This window comes from Thamnophis elegans, chromosome 3 (genome assembly GCF_009769535.1).
Source record: "Thamnophis elegans isolate rThaEle1 chromosome 3, rThaEle1.pri, whole genome shotgun sequence".
Classification (NCBI taxonomy): domain Eukaryota; kingdom Metazoa; phylum Chordata; class Lepidosauria; order Squamata; family Colubridae; genus Thamnophis; species Thamnophis elegans.
In genome coordinates this window covers 47,832,284-47,845,616 of record NC_045543.1, presented here as the reverse complement: position 1 = coordinate 47,845,616, position 13,333 = coordinate 47,832,284, and the positions used below count along the sequence as shown (strand labels likewise).

The window sequence follows — 13,333 nt, the reverse complement described above, 5'->3', positions numbered from 1 at the left end:
AATGAGGTTACAAAAGCTCAGTCTAGTACAATACAAATGAAGAAGAAAAATAACAGCTCCCAAAAGAAACCAGCATGGCTACATAAGGAACTCTCTGACAAATTGAAAGACAAAAAAAGATAAGTATAAAAAGTGGAAAGAGGGGGACATAACTAAGGCAGAATATCAGCAAATAGCCCGAGCCTATAAAGATGAAGTGAGGAAAGCTAAGGCTCACAATGAAGAAAGGCCTGCCACAAAAGTAAAAACTAACAAAAAAAGCTTCTTCCAACATGTTAAAAACAAGAAAAATGTTAAGGAAACAATTGGTCCATTGCTGGGAGAAAGTGGCAAGAAGGTGACAAGCAACAGGGAGAAAGCAGAACTATTTAACTTGTGTTTTTAACAAAGTGATAAAACAGTTCAACCTATCAAAAACAGCATCACAAAAATCAGATTAGGAACCCAAGTTGAGATAGGGAAGAAAAAGGTAAGTGAGCACCTGTTTACCCTAGACAAGATCCAATTCCCAGGACCGGATGGATTACATCCCAGGGATCTGAAGGAACTGGCAGATGAGATCTCCAAACAACTGAATTATATCTTTCAGAGATCCTGGAGTACCGGGGAACTACCATAGGATTGCTGATGTGGTTCCCATCTTCAGAAAGGGCGAAAACAGATCAAAAGCCAAAGTCAAAGTCAACATGGGTTTGTCAAAAACAGATCATGCCAGACTAACCTTATTACATTCTTAGATAAAGTGACAAAACTAATGGACCAGAGGAATGCCGTTGATATAGTTTACTTGGACTTCAGCAAGTCCTGATAAGGTAGACCATAACCTACTACTAGATAAAGTAGACGAATGTGGGTTAGACAGCATCACACCAGATGCCTTTCGAACTGGTTGACCAACCGCACTCAACGTGTAGTCCTCGATGGAACTGCCTCTTCATGGAGGGAAGTATGCAGTGGAGTACCCCAAGGCTCTGTGTTGGGCCCAGTACTCTTCAACATCTTCATCAGTGATTTGGATGAGGGTGTTAGGTATGTAAGCTAACAGTTGGGTTAGCAATATATATGCCATGATAGTAGTACTGTTTCCTTAAGTACTGCTGCAAATGTGGTTGGATGCTGTTACCTCAAGCAGCCATAAGAAGGAGCCAGAATGCCTGTTAGCTCTCAATGATTTGGATGATGGAATAAACGGGGAACTCATCAAATTTGCAGATGACCCCATGCTGGCAGGAGTAGCCAACACTCCAGAATAGAGGCTAAAGATACAGAAAGATCTTGATACACTTGAACATTGGGCACTATCTAATAAAATGAAATTCAATGACGTAAGGTTCTACATTTAGGCAACAAAAACGAAATGCACAGGTACAGTATACCTTGCTCCACTGTAGTAACTGTGAAAGGGATCTTGGAGTCCTAGTGGACAACCATTTAAATATGAGCCAGCAGTGTGCAGCAGCTGCCAAAAAGACCAACACAGTTCTAGGCTGCATAAACAGAGGAATAGAATCAAGCTCACGTAAAGTGTTAATATCACTTTATAAGGCCTTGGTAAGGCCACACCTGGAATTCTGCATTCAGTTTTGGTCATCATGATGTAGAAAGGATGTGGAGACTCTAGAAAGAGTGCAGAGAAGAGCAACGAAGGGGATTAGGGGACTGGAGGCTAAAGCCTATGAAGAACGGTTGCAGGAACTGAGTATGTCTAGTTTAATGAATGGAAGGACTAGGGGAGACGTGATAGCAGTGTTCCAATACTTCACAAAGAAGAGCCAGTCCAACTATTCTCCAAGGCACCTGAGTGAAGAACAAGAAGCAATGGGTGGAAACTAATCAAGGAGAGAAGCAACTTAGAACTGAGGAGAAATTTCCTGACAGTTAGAACAATTAAATCAGTGGAACAACTTGTCTTCAGAAGTTGTGAATGCCCCAACACTGGGAGTCTTTAAGATGTTGGATAGCCATTTGTCGGAAATGTATAGGATTTCCTGCCTAGGCAGGGGCTTGGGCTAGAAGACCTCCAAGGTCCCTTCCAACTCTGCTATTGTATTGTATAGTATTGTATTGCATTGTATTTTGCTCTTTGCCTAGTCGCCTCCACCCTTGGATGGGCCTTCAGGGGTAATCTCTAACCTGATTGGAGGCTCTTCTGTCCTTCCAGTGGAGCTGCAGGCTTTAGCAGCGAGGACTTGATTACTGCTTGTGTCCTCCAGCTGCAGGGGGCTGCCATCTTGGGCCACGTGGGGCCTCTCCTCCCCCTTCTTCCCAAATGGCTCTGCGGAGCAAATACTATAGCCCGCCCTCAGGACTTAGCAACAAAAAACCAAAAAACAGCTTGTGCTACTAAGAGCTGCCGCTCTCCCCTGTGGCCTCCTGCAGTTAATTGCCATAGCTGAGAGCCTTCTCGCCCCCCCCTCTTTCTCTTACTTAAAGGGGAAGTGTTCTTAAAGGAGAAGCCTCTGGAATTCTCCTGCTACTCAGGCAATCAGAAAAGGACAGAATAGGGCTTGGATAAATCGTGATAGCAAGGTTGCTGGAACACTGGATAACAAAGCCGAAGGGAATCCTCCCCTGGAGGAAGGGGTTCCCTTCTGCCGCCCTGCCAGAGTGGTAATCTTTCCTCAGGTTGGGGTGGGGGTTCTTCCTGCTGCAGGCCTTGTGGCAGCTGCCTCTGTGTTTTACCTTGGAGGTAGGCTTGGTGGGGGGGAATTGATCCACTCCCTGCCTCTTTAACTCCCCTTGATGGAGATATTCCTCCTTTTGGCCTTTGCCTGCCTCCCCCGCCCTTGGCTAATGCCTCTGCGATGGTCTCTAACCTTTTTAAGGGCTCCTCAGAGCCTCCGATATTGTTGCTGCATGGCTGAGAGCTCGGCTCCTGCCGACCTCCTCTGAGCTGCTGGGGCTGCCATCTTGGACTACGTGGTTTCAAGATGGCCCCCGGCTCCAAATTCAAAAAGCTCCTCTTTGTTGGAGCATGTGGAAATGGCTTGTGCCTTTGCAGGCTGCCATGTGGCTTCAGCTGCCACTGGAGGCTCTCTCTCTCGCCTCCTCCTGCCTCCCGCAACTCTTTCTGAGCCTCTCCGGCTCTCACCTTGTTCTCTGGTGATTGCTGCCAGCGCAGGCCCTCCAGGGCATTTTAACAAGCCGCGGTTCGTGGCTCAACCCCTGAGGGGAGCGGGGGAGCACTCCTGCGCCTGTGAACTTCTGCAGCAAGGGCTTGCCTCCAGGAGGCTTGTGCCCTCTCATCCTGCTTGCCCGGCAAAGGTCCTCACTGAGTGACTCTGGTCTCACTCAGTGGCCAGGGCAGCGTGCCGCCCCAGGGGGCTTGTGGCAGTCCAGTCCTTACAGGAGGAGGCTGTGTGCGATGTAGGGAGGCAAGATTCACAAGGTCCAAGCTTATTTTCCTTAATCCTTTGTAAATTACTGGAGATCCAGAATGTTGCACCTTCCTGTGAGTGGATGAGTCAATAACTGGGGAATACCTGGTGGCCAGGGGGTGTTGCCCAAAAGAGCTTATCTGACTCATCCAATCATGAGAGGACGAGGTCAACCCATTCTGGATACTCCTTCCTCACTATGGAGAACAGGGCTTAAACTAGTTTACATCAATATCATTCATTATACTCTCCATACCTTTCTATCCTTAGGCTCAATTTGGGTTCAATTGTAATTGTAAGTCGAGGAGTACCTGTATCCAGTAGCCAACTGAAGTAGGGTAGTTCACTCATAATAAAGTGAAGCATAGTCAGAAAATGCCAATTTTAATACATAGTACAAAAAATGTTAGAGAGGTTGCCTTTTTGGTGGTTGGAATTTGATAAGAGGGTAATGTATACACTCCTGCCTTGGAGAAGTGATCAGCAGCCCATAATCTTCCTGGACAAGCTGGTCTTGAGGATCAGTTCTGAGAAGCCTGACACCAACTGAGTATGATCACATAGAAAAAAACCCTCACTTAGACTTTCATTAGCAACCTGTTTCAGGTCTACACAGGGTACTTCTGTTAAGATAACAAGGCAGGACAGGTTTAGAAAGGCAATAAACGTTTGAGAATCGATGTTCTAACTGTGAGCCTGGGGGTTTTAAAGTTGGAATTGTTAACCTGGAGTATAACATCATTTCCTCTTTTTATCTAAGATGGTGGCTTCTTAAGAAACGAAGTGTTTTAAACATGGTGGGGTAGCAAAGAATATTCTTTAAACCCTGTAATCAAAATTTTAGTTACCATCTGTTGGCACTGCAAATTGAAGTTACACAAAAAGAGGCTACAGTTGGAATCTTTCCATCAGGCTGCAATGTTAATCCAACCCTTCTCTTTCGCTCTCAGATGGGCAGAATGGAAAAAGGGAGGAATGGAAAATAGGACACTTGATTGAAAACCACCGTATTGTTTTTATTTTAAAAGGCTTCAATAATGGAAAGGCAGTTGTAAGAATTTCAAAAGTGTGTACTGCCCTTTAGCATAGGAAAAATAGAGTTTAAAAAAAGAGAACTATTCAGGGAACATAGAACCTTATGGAGAAATAAGTACAGATTTTGTCAATCTTGTTTAAAATGATAAGTGGTAATCACATCCACTCATTTGTGGAAATCTAGTAAGATCATGCTTGCTTTTATTTTGGAATAAGTCTTATAGTAAGAACTTTCCTATACATACAGACTGTGTGTGCATATGAATGAATGATGAACAAACAAACACACACACAGACACACACACAATCTTCATTGTACCAATCAATAAAGTAATTACCTACAGATAAAGCATAGAATTCCTACAGGGTAACAAAGATCTCCAAGAAACTTTTCTATAACTTTGGTTGCAAACCAATTTGGTTGTGACCCGAACATAATTTTGGAATTTTGGCGCTTACAAAAAAAATGGCGTGGAAGAAGAAATCAGCCGCAGGGAAAAAATGTGAATTTTTTTGGTCAGAACCCAATTTCATAGTCAGAAGCGTTTGTGACCAGAGGTTCTACTGTGTGTGTGTGTGTGTGTAGCCATTGTTTCCCCCATAATGCATTTATTCCTGCTGCAAAATTGTGGTTGAGATAACCCTTTCTGAACACTATGTGTTTATTTCAGTTTCTTTCCTGCTAAATCTGGAACCAGATGCTTTTCAGAAGAATCTCTGCTCAGGACTTTATTGTTCTTATAAATAACTCAAAGTAGTGAGGATACCTAAAACTCCCTCCTATTTTCCTCGCAACAACCCTGTGAGGTGGATTTGGTGGAGACAGGATGATTGCCCGAGTCTCCCAGCCAACTTTCATTATTGTAACTCACATCATCTAGTTTCTAGCCTGGTAACTACTAGATCACATTAGTTCTCATACTGTGTGGCAAACTATTTTAGTAGTTTACACCCCATAAAGGCTGTATTATGTATATTACCTGTTATTATAATGTATTATTTTATATAACAAAGTAATTTGGATACCCAGATAATAAGTATAATTGTCTCAACATGAGGCTTCTAAAAATTGTCCAAGTGCCTATACATTTTATAAATCTCTTCGGATTAAGATTTCAGCACTTAGGAAACCTCCTGTCAAAAGTTTCTTGAGGAAGCCATATCAGAAGATTGACAATGACAACTATTAATGACAACTATATATCTCAAATGTTATAGTTATGCAGATGTTCCTGCATGCTAAAATTATATATTCCTAGCAGCAAACACTTCAACAGAAACAGATGCAAGGAAAGAGGACTCCAAATCCTTAAGAAGCTGGAATTTATCATCAATTGCTCATGTTCTGAACTCTTAACCCTTCTTTCAGAGCAGTAGGATGCTAGGAGAACATGCATAATAGCAAGAGAAGATGCTTACTGAATATTCAACAGACATGTAAATGCATACTTAAAGAAGCCTTTGAGGAAAACAATGGCTGGGTGATATATTGATATCAATCTTTCATTCCGCACATTACCCTTTGCCTTTCTCTCCTTGTAATAGTTTCCATTGGGTAGGACCAAGGGTCATGGCCTAAGACCCCCCAAAATCTCTGCTGAGTGGCTTCTGTATTTAGAGCTATGTACACAATAGTTTTTACTCTTTTCTCTCATAACATATATCCAGACTTTTGCATAATTTTAAAAAACTGCAAATCCTAAAACCAAATCCAATTAGCCATTGTTTCCCCCATAATGCATTTACTCCTGCTGCAAAATTGTAGTTGAGATATCCCTTTCTGAACACTATGTGTTTATTTCAGTTTCTTTCCTGCTAAAGCTGGAACCAGATGCTTTTCAGAAGAATCTCTGCTCAGGACAAAACTTTGCCTTCAAATATTGCTGATTTTCTGTCACTGTATTTTTATACGGTTTCCAAATTTTATATAACAAGATATGGTGTGCAAGATCAATTCAGAGATAACTTTACAGAACACATAATGTGTACTATGAACACTAAAACTTTTTTTATGAGAAATTAGCAGTGTGACAGCTGTAAGCACAAACCACCCTTATTTGCATCTCTTCTAGATATTGTCACCAGTAACACAAAAGCCCTTGTGAGAGTCAAGATGCTTAACATTATGACTTTCCTAGCACACTTAAACATAGGATGAGCTACTGAATTTTTAGCTACTTTTCTAGGTATGCAGAACTAGTTAGAATGTTGGAGCAGCAGATATAGAGCAACTTGGTTTTATGACTGGGTTATTTGCATCTCTCCCCATAATGTATACCCATACTGTTAGATCTGGCAGGAAAGACATGCTCTATTTTAGTAAAAATTTTATAATCTACATTAAGTAATGAGATAGGTCTATAATTTTTTGGTTGGGTAGTATCTTGATCTTCTTTGGGTATCAAAGATATAAACGCTGTCTTCCAAGATGGAGGCACTTTACCTTCCGTTTGAATCTTATTAAATAATTCTCTAAGAGGTTCTACCATTTTTAACTGTAAATTTTTATAGTAAAACCGCTGTCAAACCGTCTGTACCTGGTGCTTTCCCTAACTTTAATTGCTTAATTACCTGCAAAATTTCCCCCGAAGTTATTGGTTGATTCAATTTTTGCCTGTGCTCTTCTCTAACTGAGGGTATTTTCTCTTTATCTAAATATTTGTCTATATATAAACCATTAATTTTATCCCCTTTATACAATTCTGTAAAAAATTCCCGAAATGCCTTTTGAATCTCTTCCTGTTGAAACACCTCCTTCCCTCTGTAAATCAGTTTAGATATATTTCGAGTTTTCCTTTTTTTCCTAGTCTGATAAGCTAACCATCTGCCAGGTTTGTTTGCGTTACAAAAAGTATTGTGTTTTGCATATAATAAATTAGTGGCTACCTGGTCAGAGATCAACATGTCAAATTGAGATTTTAATATGGTGATAGCTTCCTTAACCTTTGTATCGCCTGGATTCATTGTTAACTCCAACTCTTTTCTCTTAATTTCCTCTTCCAATTCTGTTCATTTTAGCCCTTGTTTATATCTATGTGTCTTATTTATATTCATCAGCACTCCTCTCATATACGCTTTGCTTGCATCCCATATGAATTCCATAGATGTACCCTTATTCATATTCAAAACAAAATATTCAGATAACAATTTTTTACAATCATTAATATACTTTCATATCTAAATAAGTTTTCATTCAATCTCCAAGACCTTCTTGCTTGCACTACCCTTCCCAATTCCATCCAAACTGGGTTATGATCCGAAAGGACCCTAGCCGCAATCTTTGTCTTCTTGACCCTAGAAAGCAAATCATTAGTGATTAGTATAAAATCAATCCTTGAAAGGGATTGATGTCTATCAGAGAAGAAAGTGAAATCATATTCCTCTGTGTTTCTTTCTCGCCAAATATCTTTCAATTCAAAGTCGTCCATCATGTCAAAAAAAGGTTTGGGTAGCTTTGCTCGCATCTTAGTATTTGGGCGAGAAGTCTTCTTATCTCTTTTAGTGTCTATCACACCATTCCAATCACCCAATAGTATACTGGACCTATAGTCCCACTGTACTAATTTGGCATGAAGATTTCTATAGAATCCGTCTTGCTGTTGATTAGGAGCATAAATTCCCAAAAGTAATGTCTTTTTCCCTTCTAGGATTAGATCTAACACGATATATCTTCCGAAGGGATCTGCTTCAATTAATTCAGCTTTCATGTCTTTTCTTAAGTATACAACTATACCATTTTTCTTTTCCATAGCAGAAGCTACAAAATGTTAACCAAGTTTTGAGTTAATCAGATATTTTTGACCAGTTGATTTGATATGAGTTTCTTGCAAACAAATTATGTCATTCTTAAACTGTTTAAGATTGTGAAGTATTTTCTTTCTCTTCTGTGGAGAATTCAATCCATTGACATTCCATGTTAAGATCTTAGCTGTCATCTTTGGTTGACTGAAGCTTTTGTAGAGCTTCCTGCATGGCCTGTTTAACCTTAGGCCTAGCTCCTCCCACTGCTTCCAGACTTGTTACTGTAGCTCCTTGATCGACGGCCGGTGATTGTTGAGGTTGTTGCCTTTTAGCTTGTTTCTCCATTCATCTAGTAATCCTACGGCTAGGTATTTGTTCCATAACACCTTGCGCTTCTAGGAGAGAGAGATGCTCCATCTTATCTGATAGTTGTGTAGTTTGCTGTCTGTCCTGTCCTTCTTGTGGTCTTTCTCCAGGCCAAGATGATGCAGGATGTCCAGCCTTCAAAATATTATGGTAAAAATCTCGGGCGAGTGACATCTAACAGGATACAGGAAGAGAGGCTTTTCTGCCATGGTTATCTTCCCTCTGGAGTTCTCCAACATTCAAATTCACTGCTGGCTTTTCATAAGGCCTTGAAATCCTGATTTTATTATCAAGCCTGAGGCCTGAGTGTATGGCTGAACCCTTATAATGGCTGCATTAATTGTGGTTGTTGGTTAGTTTTTCTCGGCTGCTGTATACCTTGTTTAAATTTTGTTCAAATGGTTTTTAACTTATTTTTAATTATTGCCAGCTGCCCAGAATCATGTATTTGGAGATAGGTGTCACCATATAAATTGATTAAACAAATAAACCTCTCACCAAAATACCTTCTCTTGGTTCCATGCCTCCCAAGGGCAAGCGGACAAGATTCAGCAGGTCATTTACTGAGTAAGGGGAACAAACCCTTTACATTTTTACATTTAAAAAGGAATATATACCTTTAACGCTCAGGTATCCATACATATTTACAGCCTTAACCAGCTAGCAGATATAGTGATGTCTGTGCTGAGAGCACTCAGGAAAAAGCAAACGAAGCAAGAGCAATCAAGTCACCGTCTCAATGGCTGATCCAAGGGCTGATGGGACTGTATATTATGGTTTTTGTTGGTTTTTGTCACACATTCAGACAGATGTTCAGATTGGAGCTGGCATTTTGATCCATCTATCAAGTGCTTCTGAAGGACCTGGGATAGAAAGCTGTTGTTGTTTGACAGTAATAGAGGTATTGTCACAGGCTGTAAGCTATCCTGAATAAAGCTGCAATTGACTGATAGCGAATTTGTCAACGTTCTTATTAATAGTACTATTTAAATAGTATTTACTAAACTATTTTCATGTAATAAAAGTTTGGGAGTCAATAAACAATCACAAAAGGGTCAATAAGCTGAAGATTTTTCAGGACCATTGCTCTACAGGCATGATAGCAGTGCTGTATTTCCTATGTTCCACTTCAAAAGAATGCTCAAAATTGTTCCACTATTTGCTGGTCATGTCAGCAGAAATATAGATATTCTATCTTTTTTTTAATAGCAGTACATTTAGCAGCTTTTTTGCTTCTTTCATTTTGAGTTCTCAAAATTTATTTTCCAATGAATCATAGTAAAAACAGTCAAGGTAGAAAAAGTTTAGAGGAGGTGGAATTTGTGTGTTCATCATGCTATGTGTATAAGTTGAGGATGGACTGGAAAAATAAATTTTAATTTATTTAAATTTATTACAGGAGGAGAATTAAAATCAGTTTTATTATCCAGGCAGGAACAAATCAATTTATAACTATTTTATTGATGTAAGAGAATATTAGGGTTGAACTGTGAACGCCACACATACTTTATTATTGTAAAAACAGGGAATTGTGTGTTTTTTTAAAAAAAAACCTGAGAGGAAAGTGAATGCAATTATTTTAGAGGTACAGAACTATATTTCATTAATTATATGCCAACCTGCATAATATAGTATAATTTATTTTTTATCTGATCACTGTCTAAATACACACTTCTATTTTATTGCAATGCCCCAATACTTCCTTGGAATTTTAACTAATTCTAACTAATTAATTTCCAAATCTTGTAACAACACTTTTCATCAAAACCATTGTAATTTTCACTTCCAAATGATGCTATATTGTTTTTGGTGATCTGTCTTTGCCACTGTGTACTTACACCAAATTAGATACTGGCAGAGAATATCCATCTTCAAATCAATGGCACTACAAAGCAGACTCTAATTCTTTAAGTCAACTTTTCTTTTTAACTTAGCTGGCATATCAATGAACTTTGCTATCTAGATTTTTAAAAGAAGTATTAGCTAAGGTCCACCATTCAATAAATTTCACCTCTTTATTAAATGAAGCCTTGAACTATCCTTACGTGCACTCACCTTTTCCGTACCATTTGAATGTATATAATTAAAATCACACCTGTTTGTATCCAAAAAGTATTGATCAATGCATCTATTTATAAGCTTTCAGTTAAAACTACTCAAATGTAAAAACATTCTACAAATAATTCTGAATAGGCAATTCTCCCTGGCTTTGTGTGATAAGTTTGTTTTTGCTTAAATAGAGTTCCTCACCCTAAGAATTATTTAATAGTAACAGTAGAATGCCATCTTTGTCTTCATATCCTTGCCAACATTATTGGAGTTTATCACCTGATTATCCTCTTTTGCAACCAAACAGGGCAGATGTAGACTCCAATGGATATCTTCTTCCACCTTTTTTGGTGGTGGTGGTATTATTATCCTCATCCTCATTCTCCTCATCCTCCTCATCCTCCTGTTACTTTGCATGCACACTGAGAGCTTCTGCACCAGAAGAGACAAATTTCTTGTGTGTCCAATCACACTTGGTTAAATAAAGTGTTTCATTCCATTCCATTTTTTTTTTAGACATTTTATTGGGATTTATAGGCCGCCCTTTTCCCTGAGGGGACTCAGGGCGGCTTACAATCGTAGGGAAGGGGGTGCAATACAAAAACAAACAATATGTGAACAAAATAAAATGATAAGACACAACTTGCATTCAACAGTCAACACTCGGGCGGGTAAATTGGGAACCTATCCCCAGGCCTGATGGGATAGCCAGGTCTTAAGGGCTATGCGGAAGGTCTGGACGGTGGTGAGGGTGCGAATCTCGACGGGGAGGTCGTTCCACAGGGTCGGAGCTGCAACAGAAAAGGCTCTCCTCCGTGTAGTCGCCAGTCGGCATTGACTGGCAGATGGGATTCGGAGGAGGCCCAGTCTGTGCGATCTATTATATGGTCTCTATCATCATTTGCTAAAACCACTGAGCACATCAGATTCGTAAGAGAGCACTGCTACTGTTCTTAAGGAGGACATTCCTGAATTTCAAAGCAGATCTTAGAATGAAGAGCGAAGCTACAATGCAATCAATTCAACTCTACATCCTGCATTTGGAACACTTTCTTATTGTACCTTGCATGTCAACTAGCTGGCCTATATAGTAAACATGGGACTAAATCAGTAAAAACATACATTTTTTAAATATTCCTTTTCTTTGCTGAATGTTGTTTGTTTGTCACTTCACATATTATAATTCTGACTCCAAGCTTTGAGTGAATGAGTACATCAGGATAATATTTTATGACAAAGTATAATGTACGCCAGAGGTCCCCAAATCCCAGTCCATGCTAGAAACTGGGCTGCGGAAATAAGCAAAGCCCCATCCATGGGATACAGGCAGAACACGAATTCACACCCCTTATGGTTCCTGGGAAAAAACTCTTCCCGCGGAACCGGTCCCTGATGCCCAAAAGGTTGAGAGCTGCTGATGTAGACCACAAAAGTTCATTTCATAACAATTGTATTTAAGTTTAAGATGTGACAATCCTCTTTGTTGTTTTATCAGAAAAATTGATACCAGACTGAAACCAATTTCAGTATTCAATCTCTTCCATTCTCCCAATTTATAACAAAATCCACAAAAATTGCAAAAAGTGAAAGATTGAAAGCACGGATTCAATTTAAAAAGAAACATTATACACAATGCTAGGTTTATCTTTTATTAAAAAAAACCTGTACTCTGTTAAATATGGCAGTAACGCTTCACAGCATGTAAAATTCTTTCTTCACAAATCTGTATCATATTTGATAATGTGCATATTTATTGACTATCAGTCTAGTTACTAGCTGCTATATTTCACACTTTCATTTTCAGAACCTTTTATTTCAATGGAAGAAAAACGTGGAGCAAAAAGCAATACCACAGCTTATTATTAAATCTGGCACAGTCAACCCGTTTCAGCACAGAATATATCTCAAGGTATCTTGTGCTTGATAATTTAATAGCCTCTAGATCAGTGTTTCTCAACCATGGCAACTTGAAAACAGATTCCCAGCTCACTGGAGAATTGTAGGAGTTGAAGTCCTACTATTCTGAAGTTGCCAAGGTTGAGAAACAATGCTCTAGGCTAGATGACATCTCAAAAGTGCAGAACGTTCATTCTTTGGCATGGAACTGAGGTTTGTTGTATTAAAAAAGGACTGTCTTATAGAACACACATTAAATATTTCATTAATGGAGAAAAACAAACTCTCTGTATTGGCCATGGCACTTATTTTATTTCTACTTTACTTCTAAAACCTCCTCTGTGAATATAACAGTATAGATTTCTTTTAACTCCTCAAATACGTATCTTTTAAGTTAATATGCAGGTTCAGGTGACTGTTAACTATAGCTATGAACCATACCAAACATAAAAATGCCCTCAAGATGAGCTTGACTCCTGGGGACTTCAAAAGACACAATTACCGCAGTTTCTTGGCATTAATTCAAAAGTGGCTTATCACTGCCTTCTTCTGGGAATTTTTTCTCCTTTGTTTTTTTAACTTCTCAGCCTAGTTTTTAGCCCTGGAATTCCCTGGCATTATCAGTGTCCTCCCTCACAAGGAAGCAAATAGATTTTATCTCCTAAAGAAGTCCACACTGAATGCATGAATGCATTCGTGAAATTGCTATCATTAGAACAATGTCAGTGGTGCTTGCATATTGAATACTCCATTGCAATAATGGTTGAAAGAGGATTTGAGTAGGACCTGCACGTTGACTACTCCTAAACTGGACAATCTTGTTCCAGCAGAGGTCAGGATTACGATCTCACTACTCTTCCTTTGTGGAG

The 13,333-nt window shown here is 39.4% G+C and overlaps 1 protein-coding gene across 1 annotated transcript in view; it reads right to left on the bottom strand.

Annotated features, from left to right (window-relative positions):
- The window catches only part of RNF38 (ring finger protein 38), a 121,983-nt gene that overhangs the window by 82,307 nt on the left and 26,343 nt on the right, over window positions 1-13,333 (bottom strand). The gene's annotated exons all lie outside the window — the stretch shown is intronic.